This window comes from Pipistrellus kuhlii, unplaced genomic scaffold (assembly GCF_014108245.1).
Source record: "Pipistrellus kuhlii isolate mPipKuh1 unplaced genomic scaffold, mPipKuh1.p scaffold_m20_p_13, whole genome shotgun sequence".
Lineage (NCBI taxonomy): Eukaryota > Metazoa > Chordata > Mammalia > Chiroptera > Vespertilionidae > Pipistrellus > Pipistrellus kuhlii.
The window spans coordinates 20,382,183-20,393,496 of NW_023425438.1; positions in this window are offsets into that span (position 1 = coordinate 20,382,183).

Below are 11,314 nucleotides of genomic sequence, written 5' to 3' on the forward strand. Positions count from 1 at the left end.
AGTCCTCCTCCCAATTCCCATTTTGTAGTCTTCCAATAGTAACTGTTATTGACATTTATTTCCTTCCACCATTTTCCATGCATTTTAACAGTTAAGAGATCGAAGTTTATAAAATAATAGAGGCCCCCAATCCCACAGGCCACTGCCCTCAGGAGGGCACCAGATGCAGGGCTCCTGGCTGGGGAGCACTGCTGCGGCAGCTCGAGCGTCTCCCCATTGAGACTGATTGAGCGTGAGCCCGTGGCAGGCACAGTGGGGCTGGGATGAGCAGGGACGGCAGGTAGGAGCTGCAGGCAGCATTGAACTCTGGTTTTCAGTCTGATCACCACAGGCCATCCAGAGGGGACCCACCCATGCACGAATTCATGCACTGGGCCTCTAGTAAAAGTATAATGATGCAAGCCAAAACCAGTTTGGCTCAATGGATAGAGCGTCGGCTTGGGGACTGAAGGGACCCGGGTTCGATTCCGGTCAAGGGCATGTACCTTGGTTGCGGGCATATCCCTGGTAGGGGGTGTGCAAGAGGCAGCTAATCGATGACTCTCTCTCATTGATGTTTCTAACTCTCTCTCTCCCTTCCTCTCTGTACAAAAATCAATAAAATATATTTTTAAAAAAATAATAATGCAAATATGTGGAAATAGACCAAGCAAAGAGTAATTAAACAAAAACTGGCTGCATGCTTGATATGGAAAAACAGAAACATGAGTAGAAACAGGGTGATTTGGTGTCTTGGATTTGTTTCATCACAAGAATGTCTAAGAATTTGACTTAGCAGAAGATGGAGAAGATGGGGAAATACAGTGGTAAGTAGCATGCATTTGGATCAGACTCTATAATGACTCATTGCAAAATAAAAGCTGAATGTTTTTTAAATTTTTGTCTTCTATCATAAAAGCGAAAATCTTCTTAGGATATATTTCAGTTAGCAAAAATAGGTACTACTGTAGGTCTCATAAAAGCAAAGTGGTGTAATGTGAATATCTGAAAATACCTCTATTTAAAGTTACCCAGAGTTAAACATTCTATTAAAAGTAAAAGATTGATAACATGCCATATCTGAGACATTTAAAAGTTGTTTCTGAGTAAATTTCCTACAAAAAATATAAATTATCTACCTGAATAACCAGAACGCAGGGCCCTGGAGTGATAAAATCAAATGAACACATCTATTCCCCAACCCTCCCACCCCCACACTTCCTTTATTTGTTTCCCCAACTTGTTTTCATACCTAGTGTTCGAATTATCTTCCTTTTTTGTAATTTGATATTTTTTAAGCACACATGCTTTTTTTCACAGTCCTTCAGGTAGCCTCTAGTGAATTCCAATACAAAGAAGATAGTTGGATAGATAGATGATTAGATAGATAAAATAAATTGCTTTTATACCAACACCTTAAAGCTATTTAGAACTTTTAGGAAAGCCGTGAAAGAATGCTGCACTGGAAATGGAGAAGTACTCAAAAACATGGTATCATGTTTTCAAATGGCTTGGGATTACAGTCTCAGTTCACTGAACCGAACCTCTGGTGGGCAGGTGTAGGATTACTATGTCTTCAATTCTTATTAAATGAGGGCAGAGACCCAAGGGGACTCATGATCAGGTAGGAATGGATGAAATAGGGATTGTGTTCTAACTGGTTCTATGGGCTCAAAGCTATCCATCCAGATAGCTTTAAAAGAAAGACAACGACATAACTAATATGGAGGCCTTCCTGTGGTGAATGGAGAAATCCATGGATAATTCACAGAACAAATGAATGCCTTAGGAAACACTCAGGCAATAGTCTCTTGCCATTGGAAGTAACTATATCTGTGAAACTACAGGTCCAAAGCTATATGCTACTGAAAGTCATCTTTTCTAGTGGAAACCAATGACTTTGAAGAAACATCATATGAGATTTTAGGAGTTGGTTGCAGGGGAGTAGCAGACCTGGGTTAAAGTTAGGAGACTTGGCCCCCACTCAGGTCATCTTGGTCAAATCACGGTATCTCTTGGCCTTCCTTTTTTTCTTGTCAAAAAGAAAATATCTGCCTATCTCACAGAATCATAATTTGAAAATCATCTCAGATAAGAAATGGCAGATATATCACCAATCGTTTTCAGAGCTCTATGGCATTTGGAAAAAATAGCATTTTGTAATTTGTATGTATGAGTTAATACAAGACAGGGATTTATTCAAAACTAGAGACAAAGTGTGCAAAATCACACAACACGCAAAGACACCCCCCGACCCCCGTGCCGCAGGACCCAGAACCCCTTGTGCCAGGGAACCCCAGACTCCCTCCACCACACCGCCATGGGCAGGACCCCAGACTCCGCCATGCTGCTGCGGACGGGACCCATCAATGCACCTCCAGGTGACCTGTCATTTGGTCGTTATGGCATTACGGGCACAGGTCTTTTATAATAGAGAATTTTTAAGTTAAGAAAGTTGTTCTTTACATAACATTTTTCTTCAGATAAACTCAAACTTCATAGCTGTGTAGCTGTTGTCAAATTGCCTGGGTTGTGCTACAGTTCAGCTACCTACTAACCAGTTTGTTTCTTAACTCTTCTCATCTGCCTCCTCTACCTACCTCACTGTGGTGAACAAATACTGTGCTAAATAATCTTTGAGAAGTGCCTGGCACATCATAAGTGCTCAATACATGTTGTTATTGTTTTCTTTATCCTTACATTCATCATGCATATTATTCCATTAGTAGAAATGCAGAACTGAAATCTAGAGTTCACTTTGGTCTTTCTTTTGCTGAAGGCTTGACTAACGTGTGAATTCAGCCAGTAGTTCTATATACTGTTGGTTTAATGTGGAGTTTTATTGAAGGACATAGTCAAAATGTTGAAACATAATCTCTAAATCTTTATGAGAAATAAATCTATAAAACTTGCTCAGAAAATTACTTGGAACCAAGATAAAGCCAACCATAACTCTATTCAAATTTTTATTTCAAGGCTCATAAAATATTGTAGTTTTTTTCTATAAAATGAAAGAATTTATCTCTGGAATCAATAGAAGTAGAGTTATTATAAATTTAGTTCATATTTTTACATCCTGGTAGAAATGTGGCAATCTACATAGAAAAGTTTTATTAAAGTTTAATTATTTTTCTCTACACCCTGCTATTTTATAACTGGGGCTATGACCACAGGATTGGGACACACACACACACACACATGCGCACACTGCATAGGGATGACTGCAGTAAGCCATAAGACCTGTTTGTAGCCGCCTGGACCACCAATACAAATTATTGCAACCGTGACATCCTGTAGGAAATCTACATTATTATTGATTACTGGCTGAGACTTTGAAAATCAATGTGGCTTCTTTTATGATTGAGATTTCTGGAAAAATTCTTATATCCCTTTCCATCAGATGTGTTTGCCACTCATAATCTTATGCACAAAATCATTGCTAAGTTGTTACTATGGGCCTCTTGAGGGCAGATGCCTACCATTTTTGTCCCCAGCTGTATGCCTACTGCCCAGCCCAGTGCTTAGCTCATGGCAGGCAGGCAGTAATATCAGGTGAGAGAATGAATTAATTTTCAAAAATTAAGTAATTAAATATCTATTGAGCACATATTTTAAAAGCATGAAACATGATCTTTTGACCTTAAACCCAAATCTCGATTTGAAATAATCAGAGTATCGTGTAATTGCTAGTTTTACCTGGCCTTATGTCAAAAACTTTGATAAAAAGTCATTTGTTGTGCTTTATTCTAACCTTATGACTCAGTTAGCTGAGTAGTTAAAAGTTTCTGTTAATTTTGAAATTGAGACTCAATCGCATCATTCTGCTGATTCTAGACCCTAACCTCTAAACCATAAAAAGGCTGCATTCACATCTGATTCTAGAATTGCTGGAGGTTTAGAAGACGTCAGTTTTGCTTTGAGGTTGAAGTGCCTGCCATTTGTTGAGGAGGGAAGCTCTGAGGACCTGTAGTGCTCCAGTATAAGGAGGAAATTGCTTCTACCGAATTGACATAAAGATTTTTCGTAAAAAGAGACAGCGGGACATAAGTAAAAGGCCGCGGTAGCTGTCACTTCTGAATGTACTTTTTTATGGCAAAGGATTCCAGAGTGGTGCTTTCCTTTTCCGAGACAACATGTTTAGGATCTTATTCTTGGGACTTGCCCTGGAGCAGTTTCTAACAGAATGTTTTGAAAATTACATTTCCCTTTTAAGGAATGTCTCTGAACATCACCATATAGATCAAGCCAAAGAAAAGTGGCAGTTTTATTTTAATGGTTAGTGACTTGTAGTGCATGTCTTGTCCGGAGGTCTGGTTTGAGGAACTGTGTGTGCTATTCAGTGCAGAGGCCCACGTTTCTCCCAAGTCTGGCTAAGTGGGAAGGAAGGTCAAGGTGAACGAAGGGAACTCTAAAACAAACCACTCTAACCCTATCCTTACTTGTAGAATTGAAGCTCAATTCTACTTTAAATTATTTGATTCTTCTTCAAGTTCAAGAAAGCTAATATCATGTTCTTGTGGTTGTTTTACAACCAGTTTACCACTGACCTGTTCTTTGGGTGATTCTCATTCTTTTAGGTTTAAAGCTTTGCAATTTTGATCATAAGATTATTTTATTCTGTTACTGAATGAAGAACAAACTTGAATGACCCAAAGTATACTTAATTTGATTTTTTTTTGTGTGTGAAATATATTAAGTGGTCAAATATAGTAAGTGGTCAAAAATAATAATAACCATCTGGATGTCCCAGCCCCACATCTTGGAAGGAGAATATTCTCATACCAGGAAGTCACTGTGTCTAATCAATGACTCCTTCAAGAAAGGGCATGGTCAAGCCCTACAAAAGCGCTAGTCCCCACCAGACATTCAAGCATGGCAGTTGTGTGGCCTTTTATCTGTGTCTACGTTCTCTTGTCTCTTTCTGGAATTAGTTACCTTAGGCCACTTGAGTTCATTTCCCCACATATCCTGTTTCCATCAGTTTAGGACAGTGGTCCTCAGACTCTTGGGTCTTAAGACTCTTTTATAGAATGGGGGGATGAGGACAATTATGTGATACCATAATCAATAAAAAAAAATAAAAGACTCTATTATACTCTATAAAATTATTGATGACCCCCAAAAAACTTTTATTCGTTGCCTTATTCATCAATATTTGCCATATTAGAAATTAAAATAAAAATAAGTTCAAATGTATATTTCTTTTAAAAAGAAATGATAAACCAATTAACACAAATAACATTTTTTGAAAAAACTATATTTTGAAAAACAAAATGTAGTGAGAAGAACAGCATTAATTTCTGAAAGTCTCTTTAATATCTGGCTTAATAGAAGACATCTGGATATTCTTATCTGCCTCTGGATTCAGCCTGTGGCAATATGTGGCTCTGGTTTAAAGAATATGAAGAAAATCTGGCCTCACACAGACATGTAGTTATAAAGTAGAGGAGGATTTTCATAGACTTTTCAAATAACTGTAGACACTCTTCAATGATACTAGAGCAAAATGGTAGTTTCTTAAGGGCTATTTGCAAACTAGAATCTGAAATTCTATCAATGAACTTTAAAAATCATTGCATTAAAGTCCAATGGTCCACCTTGCACTCAGAATGGATTTTGTAGCATCATGCATCAGTCATTTGGAAAATATTAGTTAACTGAATTATGCAGTTCTTCCAAATGTTTACTCATTTCAATATAAAATATTTTTAAAAATCACATTTGGTAATAGCACCTCTGATCTCATCTTTAAGTATTGGCCAACTCATAATATTGGATACAAGTATTCCAAAATTCTAATTTTGGCTTAGAGTTCAAATTTTGCTGCCACATACTCACATCTGAACAATCAGAGTTTGTCAGTCAAATAAAAATGGTGTTCCATTAAAAAGGGGCTAGTTTAGCTTGAAACTCAAAACAATCATGCCAGTGTTTTTCTTGGAGAGGACTGCTTACTTCGGGATGCAACAGAACACTCACTCCAGTTCTGTCCTGCAATATTCAAAAGTGTGTACTCGTGGAATCAAAATTTAATAAAATTAATATCTATATTGTTTCATCAAGAACATTCTTAGCTGAAGCTGGCATTTTTGTTTTGCCAGTGCATAGTGGTAGAAGATTCAATGACTCGTAGTACAGAAGAAAAGAACAACTCCAGATCTTCGCCTCTGGAGGCATTTTTGCCCACCATTGCACTTGTGCCATCAATGCAAATTTTGACACAGTTGTGTAAGTTAATTCAAAGACTTTGACTGTTTCAGATGTGTTTGTTTCCAAGCATTCATATAATAAAAGATCTTCAGTGATTCGTTGGGACTAATATGGACAATACAGCAAATCCAGCCACATTTGCAAATCCTTCAGTTTGAAGGCACAAGTGCAATTCTGCAGGTAAGATATTGACTTAGTCTTCCTGTTGGCAGTGACATTAGTAATTTGACAAGTTATTTGGGAAGGGACACTGGTTTACTTTACTGACTTTTCATCCAATTATCAAAGCTTTGTTTTCCCCCCTCAGTTGTTGAACTTCCCCAGCCCACTGCAGTACGATAACTCATCCCGTAAGGTGGTTCAGTCTCTTTTCCGTTTCTAGGTTGAAAATGTAAAACAATTTTTAGTTTTTAAAGAGCACATCATGCCCACATTTAAACTATTCCTTTTTTCAAACTCCGATCAATCTCAAATGACAACTGATGAATCATTAACTTCCAGAAAGGTGAGGTGAAGGTAGCTTTCATTGTATTTTCACTTCTTGTCAATAGCTTCATCCCACTTCTTTGAGGTTGGTTCTTTCTTCCATGAGTCAATGTCTCTATTTCAATGTCATCTTCTTCAGCACCTTTGGATATAGATGCTATAGGTATGTACTAAGAAAGCAAGTCTTCTTTTCTCTTGTATTTAAGCCAATGATCTATCTTTAAAGATAAGAAAAATATCTGATAAATAATTTTCTCTTTATTTTTGAAAAAAAAAATGAAGTAATAACTGTTGGAGATAAGCTTTTTAAAATTTGAATGTTTTTGGGAAAAAAATATTATTGCAAAAAACAACAACAAAGGATACTTATGTCTTGTTGAGTTTCCAAACAGATGCAAGGGAAACTTTGGGACTTCAAAACAATTCTTTGGGCAATAATGAAGTTACAGAAATTATAGCAAATATAATAAAATATAGTAAGAGTATAAAGCATTAAGAACAAACTGAGTTAGTCTCTAAATAGGCACATATTTATACCTTGAACCTACTACCTAAGAAAATTATTGAAAACACAAGAATTCATAAAACATGCATCCCATCAGTGGCCAGAGCAATGATGTCATATGCGGGGTGGCCTCTGGAAAATTACACTGCACACTCATGAGAGAATGAAAGTGGGGAAAAAAGCGAATGATGTCTTGGCATCATTATGACCTCCCAGACTTCCAGAGCCAGAAAGACAAAGATCTGGAGTTGTTCTTTTCTTCTGCACCCTCTAGCCTCAAACTGCCTTTAAGCTTGTTCAAGGAGGATAAAAGATGAAGCAAGAGAAATGGGAGAGGCCGCAAAAGGCGGTGGGAGGGAAACTCCAGAGTGAGCTACCGTCAGCCAGAAGAGGCTGTTGGAATAAAATGACCAAGAGGACCATTGTCTGAGGTGGATGTGGAGGCGCCGCCCAGAGCCCCACCCTGGCTCTGTGTCTGCAGGAAGTGTGGGCAGTCGTCAGTCTCCAGCTGGCAGCTCCTTCAGGGTCTGCCCCAGCTTCAGAGAGCCACCTCCCTCCAAAGAGCTGCCTTGCTCAAGGCCATGCTCTTCCCCAGGCAGTTTGCAACCAGTAACCGAGAGACAGGGATGCAAAGGCACAGTCATTTCAGATGGCTGCCTGAGGAGCCCCCTGCTGGACTGACCAAGGCCGCATTGCAGCTCAGCTTCTCCCTCTGTCCCACCCAACGTCCTCCCTCTTTTCTATACAGGTGTTGATCCCTAAGAATATCTTGCTCCCCAAATTCTGCCTTAGTATTTGATTCCAGAAAATCTAACCTGTGCCCATTCTTTCATCCAGAACTGAATTCATATATCTATGTTATATATATATAAACACATTATAGATGTATGTGTTTATATGTTTATGTATGTACATAATAGTTATATTAATTACTTTCCTTTACTCAATAGCACATTATATGCCAATTGTCAGCAAATTATTTTCAACCTGTTGTCTTATTTATTCTAAATATAGCTATTATGTCCCTCTGATGAAATCTTTGTTACCAAAAAAAAATTTTATAATAACAAAATAATTTTTGTTTTCCACTAATCCCAATGTAATGCTTGCCCATTTTTGAGACATTAAGACCCTAAATACACATCATTTGCTTAGAACTATAGGGTGAAACAAACAGATACAACCAAGTACTTTGCTGATCACTGTGGGCATTTGCTGCAAATTACAGATGATACAGCAAGCAACACTGGTAGCAGGTTCTGAAAGCCAGGCTGGAGGTGGAACAAAGCTGACTTAGAACCAGGCTTCCAAGACGGATGTCAGCTCACATCCCTGCTTCCAGCATGACTGTTTTGGCCTCAGTAATGTTAATCATAACTCTTAGGAAGGATGGAAAATAGTCCATTTATAATTTCAAAACTATGATATCTGGCCCTGGCCAGCGTGGCTCAGTGTTGAGCGCTGACCTATGAACCAGAAGGTCACAGTTTGATTCCTGGTCAGGGAACATGCCCAGGTTGCAGGCTCCGATCCCCATTGTGGGGCATAGAGGAGTCAGCCGGTCAATGATTCTCTCTCATTGGTGTTTCTATTTCTTTCTCCCTCTCCCTTCCTCTCCGAAATCAATATATATATATATATATATATATATATATATATATATATATATATATATATATATATTTTTTTTTTTATTTATTTATTTTTTTAACAAAAAATACCCAGCCGGTATGGCTCAGCGGTTGAGTGTCAGCCCGTGAACTAAGACATCACAGGTTTGATTCCTGGTCAGGGCACATGTCTGGGTTGCAGGTTCTATCCCCAGTAGAGCTAAGCTTAGCTCTATCCTCTCACTAAGGTTTCTATCTCTCTATTTCTCTCCCTTCCTCTCTCTCTCAAATCAATAAAAACATTGAAAACAAAAAACTATGCTATCTAGAAGGTTGAAAGCCACTTTCTCAGCAGTACCTGGTGAAACCCCTCATGTTGCACCCTCTGTTTTCTTGGTCCTTCAGCCCCGTGGGCAGAACAGAGGACCATGGTCTGATTATACTAATCTCAAGCAAGCTCAAGCCTTTTCTGCAATAGCTGCCATCAGATAAAGAGCTGGACTAGAGGATCCCTGTGATCCCTCTTATTCTAACATCCCAGGTCCCAAGTCTGTTGCCTCAATAGGTTATTTGGGATCCTGAGAAGTAGGTTAAATGGTGACTTTTAAATTTCATTTTAGGCAAAGCTTTTTCTATAAAATGAGTGAATGTGACAAACCTAAAATTCATCATGAGAAGCATTTCTTTCATGAAACCCAGGTTCGGTGGGATGGCAGGGGTGGAGGGGGCTGGGCATCCCTGGGCTTGACTATAGGCGAGCAGGGCCATCCTTAGTGTTCTTCCCACCTCTCCTTCCTTTGCCTCCCCGGGTTACTCAGGCCTGTGCCTCTCACCACAGCTCCCGAGCATCACCTCTGATCGCTGTTCCACGGACTCCCCAGGGCCACAGATGCAACCCAGATCCCTTGGGCTCACCCCACATAACAGCCTCTGTGGTCTGACCACTGACCACCTTTCCCAGCCTCCCTCTAGCCACACTTCCCCCATGCACTCTGTGCTCTAGCCACTCTGGAATTCTCCCTGTCCTGGGGCACACCACTCCCCCGCACTCTCTGCCTTTGAGCCTGCTGTTCTTGCTCCTTCGACTGCTGCCCTGCCCGCCGGCCACCCTCTCCCATCTGCCTGGCCCAGCGCTGCTCAAACCCAGGCCCTGTTGTCTCCTCTCTGTTCTTTTCCCTGACATCGCCCACCTCCTCTGGATTCCAAATACTCTGTCACACCTCTATTATAGTTCACATATGTTTTTTTTGCGGGGGGAAGAAACTACCGGAATGTGCTCTAGAAACATACATGTGTTTGTTTCTAGGGGGGCTTGTTTGCATTATAGCTCCTTTATTTCTTATGCCAGACACTTCATTTGGCTGTGGTTGCCTGAAGAGTGAGAACAACATCTCGTCCCTCATTGCATCACCAGCACTGTCACTGGCTGAACACAGAGCCAGCCTCAGGAAGTGTTAAAAGTTAAACGCTTGGCTTCCCCGTCCCCGCCCCCATCCCTCTCCCCACCCCCACGGCAACTGAAAGGACTCTTGTCTTGCTTCGTTTGCTTATTTGAATGTCTTGGTGTCCCCCGTACAAGAAGGGGAGAAAGAAGAAAGCCCCTTGCTTTTCAGAAGGCAAATGCTGGGGTGAAGCTGCCCTTTAGAGACCTCTCCTTTGGGAGGGTGCAGGATAGGAATGAGGGAAGAGAAGAGGGAGGGGGAGCTGGAGGCTGGAGGAACATTTGGGATCAGGCGTATAAAACTAGGCAAGTGGCGAAGTAGCAGGATGGCCACGCTGGTTCTCATTCACAGTGAAACTTGCACAGTGGTCGGTGGCGAATTATCAGTAACTGCTTGCAGCACGTGGTGACCGAAGCGAATGATATAAATTTTGGCATGCATCATTTGTCTCAAAAACTACACAGCAATGCCATTTTGGAATATGTTTTCTGGTTTGGGCAGTGGTGTTGAGGGTTGGGGACAGGGACAGCCTGGAAGAAGGGCGGACATCCTGCTGTTTATTTCAGGTGCTGGGGACTTGCTTGGTCTCCAGGAGCATGTATGTTTCTAGAGCACGTTTCCTCCATCCATTTCCTCCATCAGGACTGACCGCATTCTTGTAGGAGCAAGTATGTGCACCTCCATTTCAACTGAAGAGGAGAACAAGACCTAGAGGTAAAGATAGCTGCTCGGGGTTGGCTCCAGCTGCAGAGCCTGCTTCCTGGGTCACCACGGATTGTGTTAGCTCCTGTAGGGAGAGCAGCCTGGAGACCCTGGTCAGTGTGGCTGGTCTGTGTCCCACACACATACCCTTGGCCCGCTGGAGGTCTCCTGCGGGCTCAGAGGACTGTTCCTGAACAGGCATGCAGATGACTTCCCACCCCAGTCACCTGAGGAGTGGGGCCTTAGCTTTGAATGGCTTTCCTGTCTCAGTCACAGCTCCCAAGAGAGACAATTAAGTCAAGGCCCCTGTTCTAGAAGTCACCATTCTTCCCACATAGATCCTTGTACTAACTCCTCTTTCCCCAAACCACCTCAAGGGG